Source organism: Rhinopithecus bieti, unplaced genomic scaffold, assembly GCF_001698545.2.
Source record: "Rhinopithecus bieti isolate Rb0 unplaced genomic scaffold, ASM169854v2 scaffold_29034, whole genome shotgun sequence".
Classification (NCBI taxonomy): Eukaryota; Metazoa; Chordata; class Mammalia; order Primates; family Cercopithecidae; genus Rhinopithecus; species Rhinopithecus bieti.
In genome coordinates, this window is record NW_016812875.1 from 462,131 (window position 1) to 477,350 (window position 15,220).

The following is a 15,220-nucleotide window of genomic DNA, read 5'->3' on the forward strand; positions in this document are numbered from 1 at the left end:
GTGCTAATTCCTAGGGATTCAAAATGCCACTATGGTCAGCAAGTCAAAGTAGAGGCTTATGATGGTAAGATGATAGATGGAATCCGAAGTCTTGCTACCAGTGGGCCAAATGAGTCCACAGATCCACCCTGCAGTTGTTTCCCAGCTCCCAAATGTAGAGAGATCTGTAAGTCAGGACAGATCTCAGCACGATCTATGGGAATAGGCATACACTACAGAACAGACATACATGGAACAGACACACATGGCAACTGGCACATTCCCACATTGGTTCTCTGACCCGTGCAGTGAAGATCACTATGGTAGGAAAGGCTAAGTGGTAGCACCTGGAACTTCCCTATCAGGATAGTAAACCAGAAGAAGTGCTGCACTCCTAGGAGAGCTGCAGAAGTAAATGCCACCATCAAAGCCTTGAAACAAGCAGAGATGGTGATAGCTATAATATCTCCCATTTAACTTACCAGTTTAGCCTGTGCAGAAGTCAGATGACACAGACTGTCATAAATGTAACCCATGGGAATTCCTATTTCACCTGCTGTCTCAGATGTAACATCTTTATTGGGGCAAGTCAGCACAGCCTCTGACAGTTGGTATGCACCTATTGACCTGGCTAAATGCATTTTTCTCCACATCAGTTTGTGAGGATCACCAGAAGTGGTTTGCTGTTACCCAACAGAGCCAATAGTGTGCCTTTACGGTGTTGTCACAGGCTACATTATTTCTAATGCTCTCTGCCGTGATATAGTCTAAGTGATCTTGATTGTCTTGACATTCCACGAAATATCACACTGGCTCAATCTACTGATGACATTATGCTGATAGATCTAATGAATAAGAAGTGGCAAGTTCTGGCCGGGCGCGGCGGGCGGCGGTGGCTCAAGCCTGTAATGCCGCAGCACTTTGGGAGGCCGAGACGGGCGAATCACCGAGGTCAGGAGTTCGAGACATCCTGGCTAACACGGTGAAAGACGCGCCGTCTCTAGCTAAAAAATACAAACACGCTCACCGGAGGAGGATGGACAGGACGAGGACCTATATAGTCGCGCAGCTAGCCTCGGGAGGCTGAGGCATGGGAATGGCGTAAACCGCCGGGAGGGCGGAGCTTGGCAGTGACGCTGAGATCCGGCCACTGGGCACTCCAGGCGGGCGACAGAGCGAGAACTCCGTCTCAAAAAAAAAAAAAAAAAAAAAAAAAAAAGAAGTGGCAAGTTCTTTAGATGTCTTAGTAAGATGTATGTAAACCAGAGGGTGGTAGATACACCCCACAAAAATTCAAGTGGTGAGAAGGGCCTGTCACCTCAGATAAATTTCTGGGGATTCAATAGTCTGAAGCATGTTGGGATATCTTGTCTCTGGTAGGTGACAAATTGCTGCACCTTGAACAGCTATTAGACACACACAAATATGAGGCACCATGATAGTTTTATGTCAACTTGATTGGGGTGCCCAGATATTTGGTTAGACATTATTCTGAGTGTGTCTGTGACAGTGTTTCTGGATGAGATTCGCCTTTGAATTGTTAGATTAAGTAAAGCAGATAGCCCTCCCAATGTGAGTGGGCCACATCCAATCCATTTAAGGCCTGGATAGAACAAAAACTTGGGCAAGAAAATAATTTGTTCTCTCTGGCTGTCTGAGTTGGAACATCGGTCTCCTGCCTTCAGACAGACTTGAACTAGAACATACACCATCAACTCTCCTGGTTCTCAGGCCTTCAGACTTCAACTGGAACTCCACCACCAGCTCTCCTGGGTCTCCAGCTTGCAGAGGGAAGATCTTGTGACCTCTCAGCTTCTATAATAGTGTGAGCCAATTCCTTATAATAAATCTGTCTGTCTGTCTATATTTCTATCATATCTATCTTATTGGTTCTATTTCTCTGGAGAACCTTGACTAATATAGGCTCTGCATTTGTTAGGTCTTTGGGGATTTTGGAAGGTGATAAATATCACATTTAAGTGTGCTATTTTGACCTGTCTACACAATCACATGAAAATCTTTCAGTTTCAAGTGGGGCCCAGAACAGGAGAAAGCGCTGCAGCAAGTTCAGGCTGCAGGGCAAGCTGCTCTACCACTTGGTCTTGTGATCCAGCAGAGCCTGTGATAGTTGAAGTGTCAGTGCCAAATAGAATTGCTTTGTGGAGCATCTGACAAGCACCAGTAGAACAGTACAGTAGACAGTGAAGACCTCTAGGATTCTGGAGTCAGTGAAGACCTCTAGAATTCTGGAGTAAATCTATTATTCTGTTTTTGAGAAAGTGCTTCTGATTTGCTACTGGGCCTCCATAGAGACCGAATACTTAACCATGGAACGTAAGGTAACCATGTAAGCTGACCTTTCCATCATGAATTTGATGTTGTCTGATCTACCTAGTCATAAGACTTAGTGTACAGAGCAGCATTCTATTATTGAATGGAAATGGCATATAAGAAACCAAACTCAGGTAGTTCTGGAAAGTACAAGTAAGTGACATGAACGGATGGCTCAGACTCCTTCAATTTCAACTGCTAGGGACTCAAAATGCATTTCCTTCTGTTCCGTTGTCTTCTGTCCCTTAACACATGTCTTTGGCTTCCCATAATGTTTCTTACAAACAGTTAACCAAGAAAGAAGAATTCAAGCCTGGGTTACTACCCACAGATTAATTTTTGCACCACACTAAAAGGTGATCATGGAGGACAGCTGATATGCTTTGAATGTTTGTCCCTTCCAAATCTCATGTCAAAATGTGAATCCCAGTGTTGGAGATGGGTGGTGATTAGATTATTGGGGGGAGGATACCTCATGAATAGTTTAGCACCATTCCCTTGGTGATAAGTGAGTTCTTGCTCAGTTAGTTCACACTAAATCCGGTTGTTTAAAAGAGTCTAGGACCTCTCCTTCTCTCTCTTGCTTCCACTCTCACCATATGACTTTCTGGCTTCCCGTCATCTTCCACCATGATTATAAGTTTCCTGAGGCCCTCACCAGGGCAGATGCCAGCACCCTGCTTCCTGAACAGCCTACAGAATTGTGAGCTGGTTAAACTTCTTTAATTTATAAATGACCCAGCCTCAAGTAGTCCTTTATAGCGATTCAAGAGCAGACTAACACAACATTGTGAAAGGAAATTGTCCCCATAGGCAGAACTTTGAGCAGTTATTTTGGTTATAGAGGGGGAAAGAGATGGCTGGAAGTACAAATCTAAACTGATTCATGATAAGTAATGGTTTGCTTGAGTGGTCAGGCACTTGCAAGGAACAGGATTGGAGGATTGGCAATAAAGAAATCCAGGGAAAAGGTATGTGGACAGACCTCTTTGATCAGGCACAGAGTGTGAAGATATATTTGTGTGCCATGTGAATGACGACCAAAGGGACATTCACTGAAGAGGAGGCTTCTAACCAAGTGGAAAAAAATGACTTGTTCTGTAGATGTCAGTCAGCCTCTTTCCCTAACCACTTTAGTGCTTGCCCAATGGCCCATAAACAAGTTGTCATGGTGGCCAAGTGGAGATTATGTATGGACTCAACAACACAAACTTTCCCTACCAAGGGTGGCCTGGCTGATACTACTACTGATGAGTGTTTAACTTGTCAACAGAAGGGACAACATTGAGCCCTGGTAAGGCTCCATAGCCACCTGGTGTTAGGTTAATTACATTGAGCCTCTCTAATATGAAGGGGCAGAGCTTGGTCTCACTGAAATATACACATATTCTGGAATAGATTTTCTTTCCTCATCCATAATGTCAGCACCACCATCCATAAACTCACAGAATACTTTATTCCCTATCAAGACCTCCCTCACAACATTGTATCTGATCAGCGAACTAATTTCATAGCAAAGAAAATGTGGCAGTGAGCACATACCCACGAAATTAACTGGTCTTGCCAATACTCCATCACCCAGAAGCAGTTCTTCTAATTGAAATATGGGATGGCTTGTTGAAGACTCACTTATGATGCCAGTTTGAAAACAGCACCCCAAAAGGAAGGGGTACTGTTCTGCAGGATGCAGTAAATCAGACACTGTTATATGGTCCTGTCCCCTCCATAGCCAGAACACATGGATCTGGGTATCAAGAGGTGGAAATGGGTGTGACTCCATCCACTATCAGGCCAAATAAAACAATCATTCACAGATTGTCTGCTTACTGTCTAATTTTCAACGTTGCTGTGTTGGAGCTCTTAGTCCACAAGAAGGGAATGCTTCCATTAGGGGCCACAATAATGATTCCATTAAATTGGAAGATGAGACCGCTGCTGTGCCATTTTGATCTCTTTATGCCACTGAATCAATAGGCAGAAAGGGGTGAATCTACTCACAAGAATGATTGATTCTGATCACTTTACAAAGTGGTGGTTATGAAGGGGAAATGGGGTTACTCCTGCACAACAAAGACAAGGAGAACTAGGTCTGGAACCCAGAAGATTTTCTGGGGGCTTCTCTCCATACATCCATGCCCAGTCATGAAGTTCATGGAAAACAACAGCAACTAAGAGAGGGCAGGACAATTGAGGACTCAGGCCCTTTGGGAATAAAGGCCTGGGTCACTGCACAAGGTAAATATTGCGGAGAAGCTGCACTTCTTGCTGAGGAAAAGGAAAATATGCAATGGGAAGTTGAAGAAGGAAGCCATAGATATCAGCTACCACCTCAAGACCAATTATAGAAATGGAAATGTGGTAGCTTTGGATATTTTCTCTCTGCTTATTAAATGCATGTGTTTATTTATACATACTAACTGTTTTTTCAGTCTCCTTCTATATTTTAAATATTCAAATTGCAGGAAGTTAACTTTGCATTTTAGTCTTTAGGTAGTAGAATATCCAGTGGAAACGAAATGAAATTGAGGAGTAATTAATATAACTGGCAGTGGATACAATGACTTTTGAGAATGAGTCTTCTCATTTGGGGTAAGGATGAGAACTTCACTTGTAAGAAGGATGGCTGTATTTTGTTAATAAGTGTGAAGTTCTTTTGTTGTTGTACAGGAGTTCAAATGTATATAGAGAGTACATATGAAAAATAAGTAGCCATAGAAGTGGCAATGACTAATTTATTACTTCTCAGCTCAGATTCACCCTCTGATATCTGCTGTGCAATAATGGCCTAGATTCTATAAGCATTTCTTTTTTACGGTGAACATGACATTAATTAAACTTCGTGAGCAGAGGATGCTGGAAGGATATTGCAGGAGGAAGGGGGCTTCTCTTTCTGATGCTGGTGTGCTATGTTTTGCTCTTTCTTGCTCTTGATATATGATCTCAGCATGTGTGTGTGGTTGGGCGGGGGGATCCACTGGTGCTTGTCTCAGCCATCGACTCAGAGTATTCAGTCCCTTAGCAACCTCACAGCCCTGGCTAGGCCAAGTGAAAACCTCTGCTTGCCCTTCCTGACATGGACACTGGCATGTTCTAGGCATTGTGCCCACAGTGGTGCCCTGATCCCTCTGCACATCTGCCCACCAGCATCAGCTTGCCTGTGCTCCAGAGGGTTGTTGTCAGCTGCCCAGGAACTATGGACCAGCTCTGGCCAAGGCAACCAATCAAAATTCCTCCCCCTCCAGCAGGCTGTGATCACCCCTCCTCTAACAAAGGTCCAAATCCCAGACTTGGGAAGAATCCCCCCTTCCAAGTTTAATCCTTATTCAAGTATTCTCCTTCAGCTCTAGGATCGTATAACTATATGATAAGTTACTCTCTTATCATGGTTTAGTAATTCTTTATGTTAAATTTCTATATAAAAATTACCGTGTGGTTTCTGTCTCTTGATTGCACGTAACTGATACAGGGCTACTATGAAGAACACTGCTATGAACATTCATGTAAAAGTCTTTGTGTGGACATATGTTTTCATTTCTCTTGGGTAATTTTCTAGAAGTGGAATTGGATGGGTCATATGTTAATATGTGTTTATCTTTCTAAGAAGCAGCCAAATTGTTTTCCAAAGTGGCTGTTCTCTTTTGCATTCCTACTAGCAGTGTATGAGCACTCTTGTTACTCTGCATCCTCTCCAACACTTCACATTGCCAGTATTTTGAGTTTTAGCCATTTTGGTGTATAATGGCATTTCATTGTAGTTTCAAGTTGAATTTCCCTGATATTGAGTGTCTTTTAGTGTACATATTATACATGTATACATTCTCTTCTGTCAAGCATCTGTTTCAAAAAAAAATTTTTTTTTGAGACGGAGTCTTGCTGTGTGGCCCGGGCTGGAGTGCAGTGGCCAGATCTCAGCTCACTGCAAGCTCTGCCTCCCGGGTTCACGCCATTCTCCTGCCTCAGCCTCCAGAGTAGCTGGGACTACAGGTGCCCGCCACCTCGCCCAGCTAGTTTTTTATATTTTTTAGTAGAGACGGGGTTTCACCATGTTAGCCAGGATGGTCTCGATCTCCTGACCTCGTGATCCGCCTGCCTCGGCCTCCCAAAGTGCTGGGATTACAGGCTTGAGCCACTGCGCCCGGCCCTGTTTCAAAATTTTTTAATTGCATTGTTAAACTTAATAATGACTTGTAAGAGTTCTTTGTATATTGGGTCAGCCTCTTGAAATGGACTCCCTGTGGCAAAAAGAGACCCAGAAAATGTTAAAACCAGATTCTACAGCTTTGGCCAGGCAGGAGGTCAGTGACCCCTCAACACTCCCCTACCTTGCCAACTGGCACAAGATTTTCTTTCCCATAATTAAACAGAAACCAGTTCCTGAGAAACAATGTTGGGAAGATTTCCCCACCAACCTTGACAGACCGCTTGACATCGTAGCTGACCTCCCCTCTCTTATTATGGTCTTGCCATGACAACTGACCAGCCTTACAAAGCGTTCCTTCCCGGTAGACAACCACCAGCCAGAGCCTGGTTCTGGCCAGTCCACAGAGGCTGTGCATGAGATGACTTTGTATCCTGTCTTTCACCTCTTGACATAAACAGCCACATTTTACTTCATTTTAATGTTAAATCTCTACCCCAAAGTGAACATGGAATGTATTTAACATATATGTTTACTCACTGAGCATGCATTTAGTTCCTTTCATAAATATTCATAGATTCTCCTATAACCCGCGAGATACGTATATATCACTAACCCCAACAGGCATAAATCCCAGCCTCTTCCCTTCATCTTTGAAACATATGCTTCTGGTTTGGGCTAGGAGCTTTGTTTCTCAATCTGCAGGTTATAACCTTTTATAGGATGTAAAGCTCTCCTTTTCGTCCTCCACAAATTTCATGGTCTCAAAATTATATATATATATAATTTAGATTATTATATAATATATATATACACACACAAAAGTTTCTCCCTGTCTATGACTTATCTTTTCATTTTCTTTTGAAAAGTTGAAGTTTTCATTTTGATGAAGGTTAATTTGATGAAGGTTAATTTATTTTCTTTCATGGTTTATGCGTTTGTATTAAATCTAAGAAATCTTTGCCTGACCTAAGGTCAAAAATATTTTATTTTTTGCTTTCTCCTAGAACAAAGACCTGCAACTACAGCCCTCAGTTTGGTAAACAAAGTTTTACTGGAACACCACCTATTTTTGTAAAGAAGGTTTTATTGGAACATAGCCGCACCCATTTGTTTGTGTATTATCTATGACTGTTTGGTGCTACACACTGTCTTTATTATTGTAACTTTATGCTGACTCTTCATTTTAGATAATATTCATTTTTTTTCAAAAGGGTTTTTTGTCGCCTTTCATTATGTTTTAGAATCAGCTTGGCAATTTCCACATTAAGCCTGTTTGGACTTTTACTGAGGACATATGAAGTCTATAGATCAATTTGGCACAAATTGACAACTTGACAGTGTTGAGTCTTAGTCCATTAATGTGTCTATTAAAAAAAACCTGAGACTGGGTAATTTAAAAAAAAACAGAAATTTATGTCTCACAGATCTGGAGGCTGAATGTCCAAGACCAAGGCGCCAGCATGCTTGGTGTCTGGTGAGGGTTGCTGTCCCTGCTTCCAAGATAGTATTGAATGCTGTGTCTTCTGGAGGGGAAGGGACAGGAGGGCAAACCCCTGTGTCTTCACACGATGGAAAGACAGAAGAGAACAAACTACTCTCCGAAGTCCTTTGATGAGGTTTCTAGTTCCACCCGTGAGGCTCTGCCCTTATAACTTAATCACCTCCCCCTTTCACTTATTAATATGGCGAATTACATTGATGTTCAAATATTAAAACAATCTTGCATTCATGGGATAAACCTCACATGGTCATGACATGTTTTAGTTTTTCTCTATGGATGGATTCAAACTGCTAAAGTTTTATTCGGGATTTTTTGGCAATAAACGTGTATCTGTAATTTTCTTATAATGCCTCTGTTCAATTTTGATATCAAAATAATGCTGGTATCGGAACTCAGAAAACACTACCCCAAATGAAGCCCTCAAAGTAGCCTCAAAAGCAAAAGTTTTCTCTAACTCCGTCCTGACCTCCCATTTCTCAGTCCCATTCTCCCCCAAGGCTAACTCTAGAAACTAGAATCTCTCTTCCCCAAGGCAGGTCATGAAAACCAGAATGCCTTTTCCCCAAAGCCAGCCAGGAAACATAAAAATATTGCTGTAACATTCCTTCTGCCTTTCTGTGTAAAAATTGGCCATAAAGAAATAATCTGACCTTGTTTGACTGTAGGTCATAAGACCCCCATTCCAGAGAGGTTCGTGCCCCACACCCCAAAGAAAAAAAATACATACTTAGAGAAGCCAAGAGGAATTTAGACAAATAGGCCTCACTGGGTTTTCCCACTCAGTCTGTTAGCAGTTGATCATACCCTTTTAGTCCAATTCTATTTTACATGGCTGTCCCTACTTTGTTAAACCTAAACACAAAAATGGACAATTTCCCCTGCATCTTTGGGCCTTCATTCTAAAGATTTATGTGTATACACACTAAATAAATGTGTATGCCTTTTCTCTGATTAACCTGCCTTTTGTGAATTAATTTTTCAGAGAAACTTCGGAAGGAAAAAGGGAACTTTTCTCTTGACTCTGAAAGTCTAATACTCTGAGCAGAATGATCAAAGCTCTGCTCTTCTGGAAGCCACAGTTAGGGGAGTCCAGGACCTGAGCAGCTGGCGGAAGAGTAAGATTTTCTTACCAGCCAGACTCTGACCTCTCTCTCTGTACAGTCTGGTCAAGTGGATAGTAAAAATCAGCTTCCTCTGCAAAACTTTTCGTTAATGGAATAAAAGGATTTGTGTGTGACTAATCTTGGTGTGTTGACTCTGGTGTACTTTTTGGTACTTTGTGGTCATATTGTTTGATCCCTTTATGCCTCCAAATCATCTTTTTCCCTTTGTCTTTGTCTTTCTGTGTTACCATATCTTAAAGAGAGGTACCTGAGGGGTTTCCCTCTCATCTTGTCTTATTTCCTCAAGAGTTTCAATTGTGATCAAGTGGAGCGCTCTCTCAGTCTCTGCCACCCAGTGGGGAGGGGCATGATTTTGAGTCATGTCAGGCAGCCGGTATAAAATCCCTGGAAACCTGAGACTTTTGTTCCAAATGTGCCAAGCTCTTGGGAGAATTTGTCTATCTTAGCCTCTTCCCTTGAGTGGCGGGGCGCCAGGGAGGCGGATCTTTGAGATTGCTCCTTCTCTGAAGAGGCTATTGGATTTAGCTGCTATGGGAATAAGTATGCCATTGGAAATTCTAATTGTTAGTGACCTGAAGATGAATCTTTTAAATTAGACTCCTAAATTTAAAAAATATATATTTTAGAAATTTCTTATTGTAAACAATTGATGGGAAGATCAAATTTTTAAAAAGACATGTAATAGTGTCATGGCTAACCTTAAAAATTCTCTTTACTAAATTAAAGAACAAAAATCTGACTTAAAACAAAGTTAAAAATCCTACACTGAAACTGCCTGCTTTAGAATCCCTGCAAGATTAGCAATAAAAGCCACTCTGCCTTGTGACCTAAGTTAACATTCTGTGCTTTCATTGCCACTTCTTGGGTTCTAGATATAAAATCATATCATCAGCAAACAAGAATAATTTGACTTCCCCTTTACCAACTTGGATGCTTTTTATTTCTTTTTCTTGCCTGATTGCTCTAGCTAGGACTTCTAGTACTGTGTTGAATAGGAGTGGTGAAAGTGGACATCTTTGTCTTGTTCCAGTTCTTAGAAGAAATGCTTTCAACTTTTCCCCACTCAGTATGTTGTTAGCTTGGGGTTTATATATGTCCTTTATTATTTTGAGGTATGTTTCTTCTAAGTCTAGCTTGTTAAAGATTTTTATCATGAAGGGATGTTGAATTTTACCAATTTTTTTCCTGCATCTATTGAAATGATCTTATGGTTTTTGTCTTTATTCTGTTTATGCAATGTATCACAATTATTGGTTTTGCATATGTTGAACCATCCTTGCATCCCTGGTATACAACCCACTCGATCAGGGTGTATTATATTTTTGATGTGGTGTTGAATTCAGTTTGCTAATACTTTGTTGAGGACTTTTGCGTCTGTGTTCATCAAGGATATTGGTCTGTAGTTCTGTAGTGTTCTTTTTTGTTGTGTCCTTGTTTGGTTTTAGTATCAAGGTGATACTGCCCTCATCAAATGAGTTATGGAGAATTCCCTCCTCCTGGATTCTTTTGAAATAATTTCAGGAGATTGATATTAGTTCTTCTTTGTACATTTGGTAGAACTTGGCTGTGAATCCATCTGGTCCTGTACTTTTCTTTATTGAAAGACTTTTTATTACTGATTTAATCTCACTACTTGTTATTGGTCTTTTCAGGTTTTCTAGGTTTTCTATCTCTTTCTGGTTCAATCTTGAGAGGTTATATGTTTCCAGGAATTTATTTATTTCCTCTAGTTTGTAAGCATATAGTTGTTTGTAATAGTCTCTGATGATTTTTTTTTCAGGAGACCAGAGTCTTATTATTACTCAAATCTCAAATCAGTCTCCCTGAGCATTTGGGGATCAGTTTTTAAGGACAACTTAGTGGGTGGGGAAGGTCAATGAGCTGGAAGTGCTGATTGGTCAGGTCAGAGATGAAATCATAGAGTTGACTCTTCTTGTGCAGAGTCAGTTCCTGGGTGGGGGCCACAAGATCAGATGAGCCAGTTTATTGATCTGGGTGGTGCCAGTTGATCCATTAACTGTAGAGTCTGCAAAATATTTTAAGCAGTGATCTTAGAAGCAGTCTAGGGAAGATCATAATCTTGTAACCTCCAGCTGCATGACTCCTAAACCATAATTTCTAATCTTGTGGCTAATTTGTTAGTCCTGCAAAGGCAGTCTAATCCCCAGGCAAAAAGGGGATTTGCCTTGGGAAGGGCCTGTTATCATCTTTGTTTTAAACTATAAACTCAATTCCTCCTAAAGTTAGTTCAGCCTATGCCCAGGAATAAACAAGGATGACTTGGAGGTTAGAAGCAGGATGGAGTTGGTTAGGGCAGATCTCTTTCACTGCCTCGGTGATAATTTTGCAATGGAGGTTTCAATCCCTCCATTTGGGTTTTATAACACCTTAGTCTTAAGGTGTTGGATAAAGAAGATAGAAAAAGGACAAAATCTGCTCTAACTTCTTCCTGCTGACCAGGGGTGTAGTAGGGATAGGTGCTGACCCAAAGCTGAGAGGAGTGGAACTGCTTTGCAACTGTCTGAGCATACTTATGCAGGCCAGGCTGGGGTTCCAAGGCTTGCATGATAAAGGTGTTAGTGTTGTAATCTGATGATCTTTTTTATATTTTTGTGTTACCAGTTATAATACCTCTTTTTGTCATTTCCGATCTTACTTGTTTGGGTCTTCTCTGTTGGCTAGTTTAGCTAGTGGTTTATCAATTATGTTTATCTTTTCAAAGAACCGACTTTTTGCTTCATTGATCCTTTGTATTTTCTTTAGTCTCTATTTCATTTAGTTATGCTTTGTTCTTTCTTTCCTTCTGCTGATTTAGGGTTTGGTTTGTTCTTCCTTTTTTAGTTCTTTGAGGTGCCTCATTAGATTGTTAATTTGTAATCTTTCTACTTTTTTGATGTAGGCATTTAATGCTATAACTTTCCCTCCTAGCACTGTTTTGCTGTATCTCAAAGGTTTTGGTATATTGTGTTTCCATTTTCATTTGTTTCAAGAAATGTTTTGATTTTAATCTTAATTTCTTCATTAACCTCATGGTCATTCAGAAGCATGTTTTTTATATATAATTTTTATGTATTTGTAGTTTCCAAAGTTTCTCTTGGTATTGATTTCTAGTTTTATTCTACTGTGGTCTGAGAAGATACTTGATATGATTTTGATTTTTAAAAATTTATTGAGACTTTTTTGTGGCCTAACCTATGGTCTATCTTGGAGAATGTTCCATGTGCTGATGAAAAGAATGTATACTCTGCAGTTGTTGGCTTAGAATGTTCTGTAAATATGTTAGGTTCATTTAGTCTAAAGTTCAGGTTTAGTCCAATGGTTTTTTGTTGATTCCTTGCATAGGTAATCTGTCTGCTGGGGTGTTGAAGTCCACTACTATTTCTGTCTTTCTAAGTCTAGTAATATTTGTTTTATGAATCTAGTGTTCCAGTATTGGGTACGTATAGGTTTAGAATTGTTATATCCTCTTGCTGAATTGATTTTTTTTTTTTTTTTTTGAGATGGAGTCTTGCTCTTGTCACCCAGGCTGGAGTGTAGTGGCATGATCTCAGCTCACTTCAGCCTCTGCTTCTCAAATTCAAGTGATTCTTGTGCCTCAACCTCCTGAGGATTACAGGTGTGCATCACCACACCTGGCTAATTTTTGTATTTTAGTAGAGATGGGGTTTCACCATGTTGGCCAGGCTAGTCTTAAACTCCTGACCTCAGGTGATCCACCCACCTCAGCCTTGCAAAATGCTGGGATTACAGGCATGAGCCACTGTGCCTAGCTGAATTGATTTCTTTATCATTATAGAATGTAGTCTTTTTTTTTTTTTTTTTTTTTTTTGCTGCCTTTGACTTAAGGGCTGTTTTATCTGTTGTAAGTATAGCTACTGCTGCTCATTTTTGGTTTCTGTTTGCATGGAATATCTTTTCTCCTTTACTTTCAACCTATATGTGTCTTTACAGATAAGGTGAGTTTTGAGTTTCTTGTAAACACCATATAGTTGAGCCACTTTTTAAAATCCATTCATCCAGTCTGTCTTTTATGTGGAGCCTCTAATTCATTTACATTCAAGGTTATTGTTGCTATGTGAGGTTTTGTTTCTGTCATGTTGCTAATTGTTTTCTAAGTTTTTGTTTTTTTCTTTTTCTCTTACTGTTTGTCATTGTGGTTTGGGGGAATTCTGTAATGGTGCCATTTGATTATTTTCTCTTCCTCCTTTGTATGATTGCTTTACCAGTCAGTTTTATACTTTCATGTGTTTTAATCATGGTAAGTATTATCTTTTCACTTCCATGTTTAGGGCTCCCTTGAGCATTTCTTGAAGGTCCAGTCTATTGGTGATGAATTCGCTCAGCATCTGCTTGTCTGGGAAAGACTTTATTTCTTCTTCATTTTTGAAGGTTAATCTTGCTGGATGTAGTATTCTTAACTGATTTTTTTTTTCTTTAGGACTTAGAATATATTATCTCATTTTCTTCTGGCCTGTAAGGTTTCTGCTGAGAAGTCTGCTGTTAGTTTGATGGGCTTTCCTTTATAATGACTAGATGCTTTTCTCTTGCTGTTTTTACAATTCACTCTTTCACTTTGTTTTAGACTGTCTGATTATAATGTGCCCTGGTGAAGACATTTTCATGTTGTATTTATTTGGGGGTTACTGAGCCTCACATATCTGAATATCTAAATCTCTTGCCATATTTGGGAAGTTTTAATCTACTATTTTGTTAAATATGTTTTCTAAACCTTTTGATTTCTCTTTGTGTTAGAAACAAAATGCTTGTTCCTCAGTGCTGTAAAGAAATAGCACTTGAACATAAATTTAATTTTCTCAGCAAGGCAATTTTTACTTCCATAGAAGGGTACAACTCGCAGATGGAATAATGGCAAGAGCACACCTGGACAAGGGAGGAGAAGGGGTTATTATTCCTGACACAGGTAGCCCCTACTGCTGTGTCATTCACCTATTGGCTAGGCTTGGACCGCACAGTCTAAGCTAATTCCAATTGGCTAATTTAAAGAGAGCAGGGGTAGGAGCCAGAGTGGCGGGGTGGGTAATTTGGCAGGAAGGGTGGTTACAGAACAGGTGACTCAGGATGATTCAGGTCAGAGGAGGTGACCAGGGGTGACTCAGGATGGAGCAGGTGACCAGGGTGACTCAGGTCAAAGCAGGTGACCAGGGGAACAGATGTGAACTGATTAGAACTGGTGGGAAAGTTGTTTACTGAAATTGGAGGCAGGGGCAAAGAGAACCAAGAAGTTAAACTTTAAAATGGAGAATCAAAGAATAAGACAGTTGAGCATACTGATATACTGATTCTTTGAAGAGAAACTTGGAGTTCACTATATCTAACATTTGCTTTTGGAGATACCAGTAATTCATAAATTCTATTGCTTTATATTGTACAAAATATTTTGAAGACTTTGTTTTTCTCTTTTATTCTTTTTTCTTTATTTTTCTCTGAATGGATTATTTCAAGAGACTTTCTTTAAGTTCTGAAATTCTTTCTTCTATTTAACCTAATTTATTGTTGAAGCTTTCAAATGTGTTTTGTATTTCCTGCAATGAATTCTCCAATTCCAGAATATCTGGCGTTTTTAAAAAAATCCATCTCCTTGGTAAATAGATATCTTGTTCATATAATAAATTGATGTTCTGGATTCTTTGTATTGGTTTTTCAATTTTCTCTTGCATCTAATTGAGCTTCTTTTTTTTTTTTTTTTTTTGAACGGGGTTTTGTTCTTTTGCCCAGGCTGGAGTGCAGTGGCCGGATCTCAGCTCACTGCAAGCTCCGCCTCCCAGGTTCACGCCATTCTCCTGCCTCAGCCTCCCGAGTGGCTGGGACTACAGGCGCCCGCCACCTCACCCGGCTAGTTTTTTGTATTTTTTAGTAGAGACGGGGTTTCACCGTGTTCGCCAGGATGATCTCGATCTCCTGACTTCGTGATCCGCCCGTCTCGGCCTCCCAAAGTGCTGGGATTACAGGCTTGAGCCACTGCGCCCAGCCTAATTGAGCTTCTTTAAAATCAATATTTTGAATTCTTTATCTGGGATTTCAAGAATTTCTTTTTGTTTAACATCTATTGCTGGAGAATTATTGTGGTTTTTGGGGGGTGTCATATTTCCTTGCTTTTTCACGTTTCTTGTGTCTTTACACTGA

The 15,220-nt window shown here is 40.3% G+C and overlaps 2 long non-coding RNA genes across 2 annotated transcripts in view; one reads left to right on the forward strand and one right to left on the reverse strand.

Moving 5' to 3' along the window:
- Positions 1-9,164, forward strand: part of LOC108512030 (uncharacterized) — a 33,611-nt gene extending 24,447 nt beyond the window's left edge. The window contains exon 3 of the long non-coding RNA XR_001880467.1: positions 8,935-9,164. This is a non-coding gene — a long non-coding RNA (uncharacterized LOC108512030). The remainder of the gene's footprint in view (positions 1-8,934) is intronic.
- The window catches only part of LOC108512029 (uncharacterized), a 57,288-nt gene that overhangs the window by 10,649 nt on the left and 31,419 nt on the right, over positions 1-15,220 (reverse strand). The gene's annotated exons all lie outside the window — the stretch shown is intronic.